This window comes from Rhyacophila brunnea, unplaced genomic scaffold (genome assembly GCF_057557595.1).
Source record: "Rhyacophila brunnea isolate RB1 unplaced genomic scaffold, BYU_Rbru_1.0 scaffold_13, whole genome shotgun sequence".
NCBI lineage: Eukaryota > Metazoa > Arthropoda > Insecta > Trichoptera > Rhyacophilidae > Rhyacophila > Rhyacophila brunnea.
In genome coordinates this window covers 4,070,866-4,088,827 of record NW_028232785.1, presented here as the reverse complement: position 1 = coordinate 4,088,827, position 17,962 = coordinate 4,070,866, and the positions used below count along the sequence as shown (strand labels likewise).

The following is a 17,962-nucleotide window of genomic DNA, read 5'->3' as shown; positions in this document are numbered from 1 at the left end:
ATCAAATGTTTAAAATAACTATAAAGGATAATAAGGCTTCAAAATTATATAAATAGATTATCTACAACGTTTAAGGAGTGTCCAGGATCATGGTTTGAAAATACAATAAAAAGTCAATTTTGACCTTCGACGAGCATGTCCCCCCTTAAGCTAACATTATTTACTTTAGACCAAAGCATTGTCGGCGACCTTTGAATATTACCAGTAGAGCAACAATTCCGGACCACATGTAAAAAAATCATATTTTCAATTCTCAAGGGCAATTCTGTAGAGCGTCCCCTTAAGGGAGCAGCCAACCTCACTTCAATGTCGCCCACCATCCATATGGGTAGTACTTTAGTTAAAGTCAAAGACAAGGTTACATATCTAGGCATTTTACTGGATGACAAATTATCATTTCTGCACCACGCCAAAACATTGGTGGCTAAAGCCAAAGCAGCTTACCAGCAGGTCTCTTGGCTTACTGGAAGTAATTGGGGTCTTAAGATCAGATCTCTTAAAATAGCTTACGATGCAATCTTTATGAGTATCGCTGGATATGCCGCCAGCACGTGGTATCATAGATGTAAGTTATTGTCCATCCGGAAAACTCTTCTCAGCGGTCAACGCTCAGCATTACTTTCCCTCACTAAGGCTTATAAGACGACTTCTACCGACGCGTTGCCTTTTTACTAACCGAGGTTAGTTTTTGCATATAGGTACCTAAATTATTAATAATAAAATTGTAGAACGTATGTAGACGTTAGTTCGTTTTTATTGTAGGTATATTTCATCGCATTTCACCACCATTTAGGATAGGTCGTGTTTTTTACATTTAACATTTTGAATTTGATGGATAATGGATGGTCAGATGCTTGCTGGAACATATAAGTAAACGTCAACTTTGCCAGAAATGAGCTGTTAATAGCCAGAAACGTTTACTGGAACATTCTCTTCATATTACCAAATCCAAATCGTTGTTGTAGTTATGTGTCACTGTAATCCAAAAATAACGGGTTTATTGAATTTATTATACCCCGTTTACACGTGCATAGATTTACTGCAGGTTGTACATATTATCGCGGCCATACCAAACCATATTATCGTGCAAGTTGCAAGATTGTATAAGTACATATTTATTATCAAAAAAGTTCAGCAGCTTCTAAATTTTCACGCGACCGTTCGAACTATGTGAATTTTGCGCCAGCGCAGTCGAACGACAGTGGTTAAAGTGCCGGAAAAACTAACAACACCGCGAAGAGCATTTTGACGTTTACCAATTTTCACAACGCAATACATAAAAATATCTACAATATTGCCATACGAACCATCATTGTGTGTTATGGTTACTGGGGATGGTGAACAGTTAATTTTTAACAAATTCTAATGGATTTAGGTTTTTGTACTTCTATTATATTTGAGCCGTTTTTTGCGACCCGTGTTTTGCCTATTGGCATCTTCAGGCACTATGTGTACTCACAAAAAGATAAATACACACCGACCGGGTCTCAATAAAAAGACTCAAATGGAATTAATAGTACAAGACCTAAATCCATGTGCCTTCGGTCGATAGTATTAATATTAGTCTTGATTCTTGCTAACAAGTAATGTTGACAAAGAGTACTATAACACTACTGACATATTATAGATAGGTATATTGAAGATAACCTTTTCTGATACTAGGTAAAGATAGCTCATCCATTATAGAAATTTATATATACAACATTTATGACAATATTCATAAGAAAATAATTCAAGGAGCATTCTTTTCATTTTTTCAGCACGGAGCACACGGCATTCCTGAGACGCAAGCCGCAATGCCGTACGATGCAATTACAATACAAGAACATGACATTAAGCAGGAAATAGTGAATGCTTCTGAAAAAGAAATCTGTTTAAAATTGACAAGATCTTCCTTTTATCACAATCATTTTGTATGCGATGTATGTTATGCATTTTTCTCTTCAAAAAAGATTCTGATCAATCACATTCACAAGTGTATGCATGACGTATCTCTGAGTGATAATGAAGTGGATCTCCTTCGAGCACAAGCCTTCCAAGACCTCGGTGAATGCTCGGATTCGTCAATGTTCACTAACGATTCACAGGTACGTTCCATTCTCATGTGTTATTGCTACCTACTACATATTTGTTAATTCAAACACTTCGGAATTGAATGAAATATATATGGTTGCGTTTTTCATAGTGGACTGTGATTGATTAGTGGAATGACTGTGATGGTGGATGAGGATGCTGAGAGGGGGTGGTTACACGTAGGATGCCAAACACTGACCTCTTACGATGTTCTGTGGTCTGGTTAAAGTTGATCCTTGGTGCGTGCTCTCTCGTCCTAGCACAGTACACTTTTGATGAATGTATGCTAAATGAGGATACACCCTGTGCCGCTTACACGACACAGGTGGTCTAATTGACGGAGTTTGCACGGAGACTCGGTTGGATTTATACGTCAATTACATTGAGCTTCTTTACGAGCTGTTTATTGGCGAATTTAAAAGCGGGCGATTCAGCTACTACGATTTGATGATTACACACAAAACTTTCCATTCGCTGAGAAGTCACAAGCCAAGGACTATTTTGACGGAATGTAGTTCGTTTTTTTACCGGGAGGTTGGTACTGCTCTCTACTGCGCAGACGCAGTAGGCCCACACGCCGGCGTGTAGCGTATAAAGTTGACCGGCTTTCAACTTTTTTCGGTAGAGTGTTTACAACCTGCTTATTAGCTTATTCGATGATTACACTGGCGAGTTTACAGGCAAATTGTAAATTCGCCAATAAACAGCTCATAAAGAAGCTCAATGTAATTGACGCTTTATGGCTTCCACGACGGTCGCACTGGACACGCTCGTTGTATGCACTTTATTTTTTGAATCAGTCTGTATGTTTAAAATACTCACTTAACGACGGTATAGTTGTAATAAGCCTACACGCGCCCGTTGTCATGAGGTAACTGAATGTTATTCAATATCTGATAATAGCTGGGATTTGCGGTGGAGGGAAGTATAGGGAAAGATGGAGCCACCATAATTGGCCCAACTAATTAATATATGTTGTAATCACATGTTACTTTATTTACCTATGTCACTAGTTTCACTGTAATTCATATTTATACCCTCTATCATAATAAACTTAATGCTGAATAAAATGATCATCCATCTCTTTCCACTCATGTGGCTTTGGTTACATTCTTTTTTTGACAGTGGTTACAGAGGCTTTGACGACAACTAATTATAGCCTCTTCACATACTTCGTATGTCACCGTCTCATATTTAAACAGCATTGAGTGATTATTTTACAGCCTAGACCAGGGAACATAGAATTAATGGGACTGATATACCTAACGGGTGTAGAATAACAGGCAACCTATCTTGGATGTAGAAGAATATAAGATAACGTACCAAGAATACGTTATTCTAAGCTTGCCCTTCGTTCTGACAACTGCTCTCCGTTTATGCACTGACGATCATTCAAATTGCAACACACACTATTTTTCGTCATTAATGTGTTTTTCATTTTTGTAGGTCACACATTCAAATTCCTTCTTCAAAATGTAATAAATTGAGATATAGCCTGTCTGAATTATGTCTTAAGCGTCAATCACATTGAGCTTCTTTACAAGCTGTTTACAGTCTGCCTATAAAGTCGCCCAGTATAATCATCGAACAAGCTAACAAGCAGATTGTAAACACTCTACTGAGAAAAGTTGAAAGCCGGTCAACTTTACACGCTACATCCCGGCGTGTGGGCCTACTGCGTCTGCGCAGTAGCAACTTCCCGGTAAAAAAACGAACTACTTTCTGTCAAAATAGTCGCTGGTTTGTGGCTTCTCAGCGAATGGAAAGTTTTGTGTGTAATCATCAAATCGCAGTAGCTCAATCGCCCGCTTTTAAATTCGCCAACAAACAGCTCGTAAAGAAGCTCAATGTTATTGACACTTTAATCTGTTCTGTGCTATTGGCATGTCAGATGACGCCATTACATACTTTACGATGTATATTATCTAATTTGCTTTTCAAAACTGTTTTACTTGTCCTTATTTTGTCGCCAATATTTTATAAAGTTAATAAAGTACCCACAATTAGACACCCACGGTGGCTGCGCGGCTTAAGCGTAGGACTATAACGCCGTGGGTCCCAGATTCGAATCCTGCATCTGGCAAGTATCCAAGTATCCATAGTATCTACTAGTTTGATAGCTATATATTGTTACCCTCATCATTCGCTGAAATTGATCCACTGCTTGTTAGATGAAGGCCTCTCCTAGTCCCAAATCCACTTTTTTTCTTCTCTCGATTCAATACCATTGTGGTTATAAACAAAAGCAACTCCCTCGTATTAAAATAATGGCAATTGAATTTTATTCTATTTTTATAGTGGCCTGACATTAACCTTGCTAGTCTAAAGTCTGAGACAGATCCTCAACTAGTTGATTCGAAGGACGAATTTATAGAAGACACACAATGCCAAATCAAATATGAAGATTCACAACCGGGTTGCTCATATTCCGAATGCAAGCCAGTAGAACAGGTAAGAACGTTTATAATATTTATTTATTTATTACTGTGTAATAATTGTGATATGATAGAGTATACCACGTAAACACGTGCATGGATTTACTGCTGACAGTACGTATAATCACGGCCATAACAAGAAAATGGACGTGGTAACACGTATTATCGTGCAAGAGCATATTTTATAGCGGGGCGCATGCGCAGTAAAACGATAGTTGCGAATCTGCCGGGAGAAATACGAAATACAGAAATAAATCTCTTAGCGTTGCTTAGAAAACTTAATAAACTGAATTTTAATAATAAATATGACTTAAAAATATGTGTAATAATAAGATGGGGTCTAATTCAACAAATTCACATTTTATGACACATTTTAGAATTGTAAGTTTATCTTTGACTTAAAATAAAAAATATTTTTCTTTTTAATGTTTTCAAATACACATTTATTAATTAACACAGCTGGAATCGTAAATTATCAAGAAAATGTCTCAATTTGCAAGCTTCGTATTTTTCCTAAGGTGCCTCTGGTAGGTAAAGACATCGCCTTAATAAGCGGATCAAGTTATATGTAATTCTTACGTTCTAACATATCGATTTTACAGTTTTATACATTATATTACATTATATAGCTAGTTATTATAACATATACCTTTTAAAGCACTCATGGCCGACTTTCATATCTTCCACGGTTCACCTGACGGATTCGCCAGTGTACCCAGCGGGACTTTTATCTGGACATTTTCATCTCAGTTCGTCAACAGATCGGCGCATACAATTTGTTTTCCACGTTCACTATGTGACCGGGGTATGTGGTTACGTCGCCTACTGATTTATAGTGAGCATCAGCATAAGGCTGACGTCCGGGGTCGTGTCATACTATTATCATTTCCTATCGTCATTTTAACTCTCATTTCTTTACGAGCATACATAAGTGAAACGGCAAATAATTTTCAACAGTATGTAGGACGAAGTTTTTTACTCTTTGCCAATCGGAGATCGACAGTTGAGGTGTAAGCACGTCAATTGGTTTTGTGATAGTGTCGGAAATTCTTAAATCGTGTAAAGATGACTAAAAAACGTTTCCCATTGATAATATTATTACTATCGACCGAAGGTACTTGATGGAATTTGAATTAAAATTCATATATTAAGTCATATTAAGTCGTTTTTTGTGTTAACCCATGGTGAGTCTACACCACGCCTGAAAATGCCGAAAGGCGAAACCCGGGTCGTAATAAAACGACTTAAATGGAATAGTACAGAGCTTGAATCCTTTAGAAGTTACCCATTTACTTGAAAAAGAAAACATGTCAATGAATATACTATTATTATTACTAATTTAACAATAAAATAACATTAAATGGACGCGTGTTGAATTTTTATGACAAATTATATTTCGTTCGGCTCGCGTCATTTGCATAATCCGCGCATCACCTAGTGACGATCTTTTTAGACCATGCCTCAACTGAAGCCTTGATGCCTGAAGATGCTCGAAAGCAAAAACGTTGAAAAAATATATTTTAAACGGAATAGTATAAAACATAATTTAGAATTTATAGTGTAACGATAATTTTGTTTTCTAGGTTTCTACATGGAATCGCGATTCCGATAGTAGTAGACAATCCTCGCCTGATGGAATCCAAGATCGAATGATGCAGTATTCAGAAGTGACGATAGACGAAGAAAACATTAAAAGAGAAATTTTAAAACAAAATACTCCGAAGGAACTTCGTCTTATTCTGACAAGGGTAATACATTTCTCACGTAATTTGATTTGCAACAGTAGATTATTGGGTTTCCACCGTGTGTCTTCCTTCTTTACTCGACGTTTCGGGCTCGGGGCAGAGGCCACTATCAAGAGATGATATGATAATGGCCTCTGCAACGAGCCCGAAACGTCGATTAAGGAAGGAAGAAGGACACACGGTGGAAACCCAAAAATCCACTATGATAAAAAAACAACCATGAAAGCCTCAAATATTATAATATATTGATTTGCAACACTTGCAACGTAGATATCGTCCTACATCACGATCGTGAAACGTGGTGAAGTAAGTTATTGCAAACTATTTCCGCGATCGGATTTTTTTTAAGAAAAATTATATATAATTATATAAGTAGGAGGAAAAGTTAAATTTATTTTTATAGTTTTCGATGCGGAAGTATTCTCAAAAGTCAAAAATGATTCACACGGATGTGATTGCTGCTCAGGACTTAGTAATCCTAAGTTACTTGTAATTTTATGTGTGCATAACATCCTCGCTAGCAGTTATAACTACTTAGTATTAACGTATTTGAGTTTTAACACTAATGAATATAAGTACCTACCTAGCTTGTACTGTCAGACAGTCGACAGTGTCTAACAGTTCAAAATGATTTGTGGCACATGGCTTCCGCGGCTGTTTTTGACGAAGCGCATTCTTGACGTCCGGTTTTGGGCCACCAGCACTGCTGGCCATATATCACAAATATCATGAATAATGTTGGTTACGTAGTTTCATACTGTAGTTACCTACCACATCCTGTCAGGATCAATGCCATCCTTATTTTCAACAGCAACAATGATCTCCATTGACCGTAACGCGAACTCCGGCCTCACTATTTCGTAAATAACGTTCGATGATTCCTCCAGCATCTCAACCACACAAGTCAGTGCTTTTTTATGTAATGAAGTCTGTAGGATCACTTATAGATTGGACTCCATATGCGCCAATTTTGTTTATTAACAAACCCGTTTATCCCAAAACGAGCGTCATAGCTTAAGTTAGAGATTATTTATAATTTGGAATCGCTGTTCGATCGTCACTCTATCCATAATTTGCTCGTCTAAATACTGATCATAAATGACAAAGTATGTGCAGTATCACACTTCCGTTTGACAGTTAACCGTTCCATAAGTTCGATCTAAGCAACAAAATAAAATTATGACATCTTGAAAACTGAAAAGTATTTCATGCGAATCAAGTCAGATGTCATTAAATTGGCGATTTAATGTAGTACCTGCCATAAAATACAAAGTCTCGAATGTCTTCTATAATAATTGAATAATAAATACCATCTTTAACGGGTGTAGTTATGTGCAGTGGTTAAAAAATCATCTCTTAAATAAGATATATTCTTGGTTCCTTGGCAGCCTGTATTTTTATTGTAGATAAGTGATTGCACCCCTTACCCTACTCTGTCTTAGACTATACAAACAAAAGATTATGGAAATGAACAACTAGTCACTATAAAACGACCAATAATTTCTAGGCGAAAGGGGGGTGTGCCGCAACAGTGGGCAAGCTAAACGTTAATAACTTATCTATAAAATAATTATGATGATATTTAGTAATAATATTCTTAATTCACGAAATATTAAAACCACCATTAAAAGTTTCCACTGGGTATAGTAATTTTAAGTTTCGCTACCTAATAGCAATCCCTACACCATTCCACATTTCTTTAATATGGAGTGGTATCGTATCGTTAGTGTTCTATTAAATTATGTGGAATTTCGAAATATAATATATTAAAAATAATATTGTTTATCCTATTGATCAAGGTTGCTTGATGAAATTTGAATATAAATTCTAGTTTCGCCTTTAAGCGTGGCAGGTTCTATGTACACTCTCGAACGACGCACTGAAACGGATTATACCTATTTAGTTACTACATGTAAATCACGATATAATTTATTGTTCTCGAAAATGGAGCAAAACTGCATCACCGTACCTACGTAATTCTGGTGATCATAAATTATTTTATCAAGATATATTAGAAATAAACATATCACTGTTACAGAGTAAACCTATCCTACTCATATCAGTCAATTCCTTTACCCAATATATGGAGTTTTCCATTTGGAACTTACCAAAAATTTTGCCACAATGTTTTATGCAGTTGCTGTTGAATTTCATATGTAGGTGCACTTGTTTACCCATAAATGGATCATTCCGTAACATTATTTATTTTTTTAATAAGCTACCTTAATATGTAGTACGTTTATCATTTCTGAACGTCATTTTACTCTCACTTATTTAATAACGTCTGATAATGCTGAAATGGTTTTTTTTAGGTTTCTACCAAAAGATTTTTCACGAGGAATCACGTTACAGACAGGAGTCAACGATTTTCACCTGATAAAGCGATACAGTATTCAGAAGTGACGATAGATGAACAAAACCTTAAAAAAGAAATGTCAGAAAAAAATACTCCAAAGGAACTTCGACTTATTCTGAGAAGAGTAATACATTTCTCACGTAATTTGATTTGCAGTATTTGCAACGCAGTTTTTAGTTGCAGACGTTATCTGAAAAGTCATATGATGGTTCACGAAGAAATGATGGTTGATCAAAGACAAGACAATGTGTTCTCGCAACTTAGTCATCTCAAAGCACATAAAATGGCAAGGACCGGTGAAAAACCTTATAAATGCGATGTTTGTTCATATAGAGGCTCGCGTCTCAAGTATCTTAAAGTACACCAAATGACACATAGTGGTGAAAAACCCTATAAATGCAATGTGTGCTCATTTATATCTTTGCATCCTGGAGTTATTAAAAGACATAAAATTACACATACTGGTGAAAAACCCTATAAATGCAATGTGTGTTCATATAGATGCTCACAACTTGGTAATCTTAAAGTACATAAAATAACACGCTCTGGTAAAAAACCTTATAAGTGCAATGTGTGTTCATTCAGATCTTCAAATCTTAGTTCTCTTAAGGGCACACATGCTTACCTAGAGTTTCTGTTTTTTCATTTAAAGTTGAACTATGACATTGAATACTAGGTATGATTTTTAAAGTGAAAGTGATATTATGTTACATCTCTTTTACGCATGCTAATATGATTAAAAAGTTTTTCTTTCTCTTTCTGTCACATTCGAATTTGATTACCAAAGTTTAAACATTTACTATGCGTATTAGCTGACGTGCTTCGTCGTTTACAAATTATAACATGAATTTAAAAAATATATGTATTTATAATATTAAATATATTTTATAATGTACACAGATTTTTTTAACAACTATATTATATATACTTTTATTTATTTGTCGCATATTCAAAATGTTCTTGCTATATTAAAATCTTTTTTTTAGCCGGCCAAGTAAATCCGTATTTTTGGCCATAGACTAATAGAAAAAACTCTCTGCTGTCAGATTATGTTGATAGCAAATTGCAAGATACCTAACGAAGGAATTGTGTTTTATATCAGGAATAAGAAACACTATCTGTAAGTACAATATTATGTTATTTATTACTGTAGTAGTATTCTGTGTGTTTTGCATATATTATTCAAGTGTTAATTTATTGTTTTCTTAGTCTACACATACTTTCAATGTTTCATAATTCCGACTACTTTTTTTGAGGTTAGTTGCGTGGTTAGTTTGGAGGTTATTGCGAGAATGCCTGTGATTTCATATTTATTTGTTTGATATAATCTAAGGCGTTCTAGTTGTTATTAAACATGTTACCTACCTGATTACTTTATTTTAGTTAATCAATCTTTTTTGATGCTTTGTATTATCACTAATCCGTTTTAATTACCATTCTTCAAACAGTCGCACACTATAAAAGATTAAAAATCACACTATTAACAGTTCATATGTTATGTTTTTTGCAGATGGAGAAAATGTCTACCGAGATCTTTGCTTGTCGACGGTTTCATATGAATAAGATGGAATGAAATAAATCTTTTAATTAATAATGAAATAAATCCGACTTTCGGCGTACGATCCGAACATGGCGTGATTCATATAATATTATTTATGACGTAGACCATCAAGCATATTATATACCCATTTTATAGATTTAATAGTACAATTACAAAAGGTAAATATAAAGTGACTAATGTTTGTAACCTATAGCTATATCTATCTCGCATACATATTTAAAAAATAAAACAATTTTATAATTACATTTTTGCACTAAATTTATTATCGATAATGATATAAAAGTTGCTAAATTGATTCATAATATTCTAAAATATAATATAATTTTGCATATCAGTTACTTGTATCATATCAGGTATGTCATTTGGTAGAGCTTACTCTCCAAGTCTTTTCTTTTTCATCCTCAATATCACTTTGATATTAGAAACATTGTCTTTCTAACACCATTTCAAAGACTTTAAGTTTTCTAGATGCTGTATATTAATTCTTCTCTTCGGCTATATCTGCATCTTAGTTGCAGCATATGGATACAATGCGGCGCCTCCAAGAATCTCTGTCACTCTAGTTTTTTTGCATCGTTCCAGGTCATACTAGCAGCCCGTAACTCCGCCAGATATGCTATATAGATAGTATTTAGCGGCCATCCAGGACGCCGGAATCCGGTTGGCTTGAAGAACAGGCAAACCAGATTGGGATTCTCTTCAGGCACTCGCAGCACGTGGCCGGGCCAGGTACAAAGTTGCGTATTCACTCTCAACGTGATGCGAGGCTATTTGGTGCGTTCTTTTATCTCCCGTTACTTCTAAAATTACCGCACACCCAGTATCCGTCGTAAACATCTGTTCTCGAAGCTCAGTATACGGTTGCTCAGAGCCTTTGTAAGGTGCCATGACATAAAAACTAGTAAGATATTTAAAATAGCTGCTAGAATGAATACATTGTTGAAAGGAAATGAAAACTGATAATATGATATATCAATTAATTTGTCCATCTGAAGTTGTAGATATCAGTTAATAATTATGTGTTATACCAGTAATTAAATGCTGACTTCAAATGAAAATTGACTATTAAATATTGAAATAATATATTACCAGTTTTGATTTTTTTAAGTACTATACTATATCCATGGTTCATATTACAATGTCATAGTAAAACTTAGAAGAATAAAATATGTCGTAAGACGAAATCAATCTTGGGGTTTTAATATAAGTTAAATAAATAGTACACAGCTAATTTGTTATTACTTTGAATACATGCCATGTCTTTACATCAATAAAAAACAGAAAAACAATTTAATAATGTATAAATATTTATATAAGACTTAACAACGTCTAGTTAGACATCTAGTTAGACACGATGACCTCCATTTAATTTCCTCTTATTTTAAAATTCACCAAGATATATCCTAATAAGTAGGTAAGTATATTACATTTGTACATATAATAAGTAAATCAAGTACTTAACATAAATAATTATACTGTAAAATTAAATTACAATTGAAGCAGTATATATGGACCCCACAGAGTAATTAACAATATAATAATTTATATAATTATTAAGGTATATACTATATTGACACATTTTAATGAAGTCTATTTTTCTTGGTACCTACGTTCAATGATAAATGTTGTTTTATATTGTAACATAAACAATGGTAATATGCATTGATCTTTCTGATTTTTAAACTGTGATATCTATTTTATATATCTATTGATTTCTATGTGTATTATTGATACATTATTTATTTCAAATACAATAATTTCAAAACTAACAGTAAATAATATATAGAAAGCGTCATGTTGTTTAGTTGGAACATCTACTAGGAAATTCCATCCAATCCAAATTCAATTTTTACCAGGTGGGTACTTGTAGGTCAGTTATTTTTGGAATAAAATGAATCCCTTAAAAAATATGAAATAAGAATAGAATGATAAATATTTGTGAAAATTTACCAAATCAACATGTTTAACGTGAATATTTTCACACTAAAATGATAAATATTGTTAAGAAAATATACACAAACAGTTCATTCAGAAGTTATGACGTTTAAAAGATCCCGCGAGTTAACTCGTGCGTGGCACTGATCAGTTATGAGGTGATATCAGTTATAATCATTTATGAGGAATGGTTATAAGCCATTGGAACAACCAATTTGGTTTTTGACCTTGAGAACAAAATGTACTTTTTACACGGAACCAAAACTCACGGCTGCAGAGACGAATGCTTATACAAAATATGGCGCAGTGGAATCGCCAGCAAGATCAGGTATCATTATTTAGATGTAAGTATACATATTATTTTGAATTTCATAAAATTACACTCGTTCTGGGTGTCTCGTAACAGTAAACTATATTAGTAAACTAGATATATCTTGATGAACTATAAAATAGTGATGTAATATAGACTTGTTGAAAATATATTAAGCATAATAAAATTTAAAGTAAAAATTTAGAAATTCAGCCTTTCTGGTTCTCTAATATTCATAGATCTACTGGTTCTGGGATCTACTATTTCTGGCAGTAGACAATTCATATAAAAGTGATATATCTTTTTTTCAATCTTTTCAATCCAAAATGTCTCGTCTTTTTTGATTAATTCTATTTTAACAGGAAAATTATGTCCCGTCCAAACTCCAAATAAACAGACATCTTTCTTAGTAATATGAAGCTGCCCCTGAATCTGGAAGTACCAATCGTGATTTTTATCTATTACCATATTCCTGTCTTTATCTACTTTCCAAAATTTAATTTTTTTCTGTACAATAGCTTCATCTGCACTTATTCCAGCAGCTGAGAAAGGACATTTTATTTCAATAATTGTATCATCATCGCTGATGCCATCTGGCGTTGCACCGATAAAATCATACACATCATCGATAAACAATCCACATCTCTCAATCTTAATCCGTTCTTGTACACTAAGCTGTTGTAAAGCTATTGATTCATTTTCTTTACCATATTTTACCGCTTTCACGTTGGCTAATGATTGGCTATATAATAAACGTTTTACCAAAGGCCCAAATTTTGTATTTTCTCGCCGCTTACACACCTTACCAAAAACAGAGGCAGTAAGAAGGTTTCGTCGCCTTTCTAGCCATTCTGCACATTCAGATTGTAATACGGTGCGTCTTTCTATATCCCTCCTCTCATAGTTTGTCAGTTTGAGTTTTTTCAAAAAAGTTTCTTTTAACAATTGATATTGATTTTTGTCCATATCAGGTTTTTGGCAACTCTCTCCATAATCTGGATTAGATAAAGGAACAGTATGTATTGGTTTTCGCCAAGATTTTCCTATTTTTTTTTTATTTATTTTCAACCTTCTTGATTCTAAGCGATTTATGAAGGCTTTTGGGCTATTTTTATAAACTTGTTTTTGAATTGTGCAATGTAACTTATTTGTATTAAATGCGATTACCGCCGCTGCACATCGTCCCATGTACGATTGTCTTTGAGAGTAGTTAATTCTCTTGCCGCCTACAAATTTTGCAATCATGTTATTAAAAGATTCTGAAATATTAGTAGAAAAATTATAAATTAAACTTTTTGAATTTAGCACCAAACGAGAATTATATATCATTAATTGAGAAAATAGACTGCATTCTTTTAATGCTGGTACATAATTTACATCAAGCATGTCCTCTGTATTTGGTTCATTTGTACAAAAATATGGTAGACAAGAAGTATGGTCTCCAAAAACATGGTGCGGTCCATTAAATAAATCTTTTTTCAGAGCGATAACCTTTTCTTCGAAAGTACTATCTTGTAGTTTTCTATACTTGATTGCACCTATGACGGCTTTCCGCAGACGTCTTTTTCTTGACGCAATGATTTTTCTTACATTCAAGGGATATCTTGTGTCTTTGGTTAATGCCTCTATTTTGCCACAATAATTTCTAATTAAATGGTTTTTACATTCAACTTTCTCGACAGTTACATTCGGATAAGGGTGACAATCAAGAATTTTTTTGTATGTGCTGGAATCTCCATCAGCAATCAATTTTGAATAAATCAATCCATGTGTATTAATAGATTCTTTAAAGCCTTCTAATATTGCTGTAGATTCCATTCCACCTGACGGACCGGTATAATTTAAAAAGCATTTATGTTGTTGAGCAGGGATATTTTTATTTTTAGCTTTGGCGCACAAATCGCAATATTTATTTTTCACTGACATGTACAAAATCTTTCCGGTTCTTTGACCAATGATCGTGGCAGCGCCAGATGCTGCGGAATAATTGCATCTGTATGAACGTTTCGACCAACAGCCGTCTGCAACAACTGATATCATGGGAATACCAGAAGAATCGACGTCACCATTTTCGATTGCAAGTTGTCGCTCTTCTTTCGCAGCGTTTTCCATACTCTTATTTTTGGTTTCTTCAAACCACTCGTACACCTTCTGTTGACTCTTTCTGTATGTTCTTGCTGTAATCGATGGTACGTCAATTGCTGAACACATTTCTTCCAGATTTGAAAATCCACTGCCGATACTGATTATACTGGATACAAATGCGTCACACAGATTCATTTTGTTTTTGTTCATTTCAGTGGTATATAATTTTAATTTTTTACCACAAAGTTTACATTGAATAAAAAATGTACTACTAAAGTTATCCCGATTTTCCCCAAAAATTTCTAAATGTGATAAATTACAATTAAATGGAGAATCATGGTGGCTAATTAATTGAAGTTGTTGGAAAAAATATGAAAAGTCTATAATTCTACGGCCTTCTACACGGAATTTAGGGCTTGAATCTTCAATTTCATTTTCTATAATAAATTCTTCGTGTTCGTGTTCAAATGTGGGATGAAATTCTGGTTCAGGTAGTATGCTTTGAGGATTTCCATGCTCAGGCATAGTCTTCGGCAATATATCAATACTATAATACATTCAAAAATATTAGTTTAGTAGATAGTTAACAGAAAACAAAATGTATAGCTGCTATTAATTATTGTACCAGATTATAATTTTTGTCACAGACACACTAATTTCGAATAAGACATGGCACAAACATAATATAAAAATAATATAAGTACAAATGATCATTATACTTAATTGTGTGTATTAATAAGTAATACGCAAAACTTCCTTTTGCAAGATAAATAAATATTGTGAACCAAAATTTTCTGTTAAATGTGGTTTTTTCAACTATGTATAATTATGTCAAATTATAAAATAATAATTTCAAACCTTTGTGTTTTTAATGTATTAATATTTCCATCTTTTCTCCTACGTCTTTTTTTGGAACTTCCAGCCATCGGATAGTGAGTTCGTGGCATTTTTTGTAAGTACAATCGATATAAATAATTGTGATAATATTGTTAGGTACCTATGTCAAAAACCGAGGATGAAAATTTCGCATTCCCGCTGAAATAAATGACGTTCATAGTATTGCCAGGCTAAACTTTCGAAATTAAAGTTAGTTTTTAAAAAAAAAATTACATTGGAAAATATTATGTAAGTACAGGCATCCATTATTATGTTATTTGATGAAAGTATTCTTTAAAATCATCTGTATTATTATAATCTCGCAAATTCATAATTTAGTAAAAGTTAAATTTTCTGTAATATAAACATCAGTAGGTACCTAACCTATGTTGATTCATAATTTTGGCTAAGTAAAAAATATAGATATTTTTACTTCGCGATGTGTTTGGGGTGTTCTAAATTATGTAAGTATGTTTAATAACAAATGTGAAATTCGTAAAACCTCATGTGTATTATTTATTAAATAAAAATAGTAAAACTAATAGTAGATACAAATGGTGAAAAACTTCATTCTCTTATTTACTAAAATATCAATTCAATAATATTTTAGTAGATATGGCAATACTGGACGACCCGATATATGTCACTGAAATAAAATAAAATCTATCACAATTTATAAAATACATACCTACTACAATCATAATTATTTTGAATGTAGAGGGAGATAGTTATAGAAAGGGACAGAAAACTGATTGCTATGTTGCAATATTAGGCAAAATAGATTGCAACAGTGTTAAAAATTATAATGTATGATTTAGTATGACATAACGTAGAATTGACGCAAATACAAATTTCTTCAGATTTTTTTTTGTTTTGTCCTCAAATGTCAAAATATGTTTTCCTTTTGAATAATATGTTCGAATTTGTGTTTGTTTCGCCTATTTTTGTGTTCAATTTGTAGCATTCACTTTTATAAACATATTTTTGTACAATACTTGTGTGTTGGCGTATTTTTTTGGTCATATAAAGTTAAAATAATACCAGCTAAAGATTCCATACATCATACACCAATTCGCAGGTGGGTCTGGCGGATATCAAGATGGTCGAATATTTCGTGGAAACAGTTGTTTTAAAAAGGTCTCTATTTAGTATTACAAATTTATAACTAACAAGATATTTCATCATTTATTCAATGATTAATGATAAACCTTCTGATACGTAGCTTTATATTATTTCGTATGTCTATAATTGTAGCATATTTAAATAACAAAATGTCCACTCGCTTCCATTAGATTTAGAACCAATAGAAACTGCAAATATTATAATTATACTGAATATATTTTACTACATTATGTTTTATAACATTACAACTATCTATAATAAATCGTTTGAGATAATAATTAAGGGAAAAATTTGTCATCATCACAGCCTATTAATGTCACAAAAATATGGCTTCGTTCTCAATTATCACGTTTCACGGTTTCAAAGAATATTATTTTACGTCATAAAAATACTTTATGTAGTTATCAAATGTTTTACATAAATATTTGACGATGAATAAGCTTCATAATGATATAAATAGTTTTTCTACAAATCTTACGTACTATTCAGGCTTAACCTCTGAAAATACCAGAAAATAGCTGACATGGAACACCTTCCCCCTTAATAAACACAAAATGACACATACTGGTGAAAAACCATATAAATGCAATGTGTGCTCATATAGATGCAAGCAACTAACCCATCTTAAAAGACATAAAATGACACATACTGGTGAAAAACCTTATACATGCAATGTGTGTTCACATAAATGCTCGCAACTGAAAGATATGAACATACACAAAAGGACACATACCGGTGAAAAACCTTATAAATGCAATGTATGTTCAAGTAGATTCTCTCAACGTTGTAGTCTTGAGGCACACAAAAGGACACATACTGGTGAAAAACCCTATAAATGCAATGTGTGTTCGTATATATGCACGCAGTCAAGTACTCTGAAAACACATAAAATGACACACACTGGTGAAAAACCTTATAAATGCAAAGAATGTCCATATAGTTGCTCGCGAATTAGTACTCTTAATTCACATAAATTGACACATACTGGTGAAAAACCTTATAAATGCAAAGTGTGCTCAAATAGATTCTCGCAGCTTAGTAACCTAAAAAAACATAAAATGACACATTCTGGTGAAAAACCTTATAAATGCAAAGAATGTCCATATAGTTGCTCGCGAATTAGTTATCTTAATTTACATAAATTGACACATACTGGTGAAAAACCTTATAAATGCAATGTGTGCTCACATAGGTGCTCGCGACTTAATAATCTTAAAAAACATAAAATGACACATACTGGTGAAAAACCTTATAAATGCAAGATCTGTTCAAGGAAATTCTCACGACTTGGTATACTTAAAAAACATGAAATGAGACATGTTGGTGAATAACCTTTTAAATGCAATATATTTTCATATAATGCTGCTAATACTTTTCGCATTCTTGAAAAGTATCTTCAAAAGGGATCTCTTATTGCGTCCTAAGAGTAAAGTGTTCAACCCATATGTGCTACCAACGCCCACG

The 17,962-nt window shown here is 33.4% G+C and overlaps 1 long non-coding RNA gene across 1 annotated transcript; it reads left to right on the top strand.

Annotated features, from left to right (window-relative positions):
• Positions 1 to 9,635: 9,635 nt before the first annotated feature.
• LOC147076190 (uncharacterized) lies at positions 9,636 to 11,255 on the top strand. Its single transcript, XR_015069709.1, has 3 exons — positions 9,636 to 9,729; positions 10,120 to 10,328; positions 10,753 to 11,255. It is a non-coding gene; the product is annotated as an uncharacterized LOC147076190 (long non-coding RNA).
• The last annotated feature ends 6,707 nt before the right edge of the window (positions 11,256 to 17,962 follow it).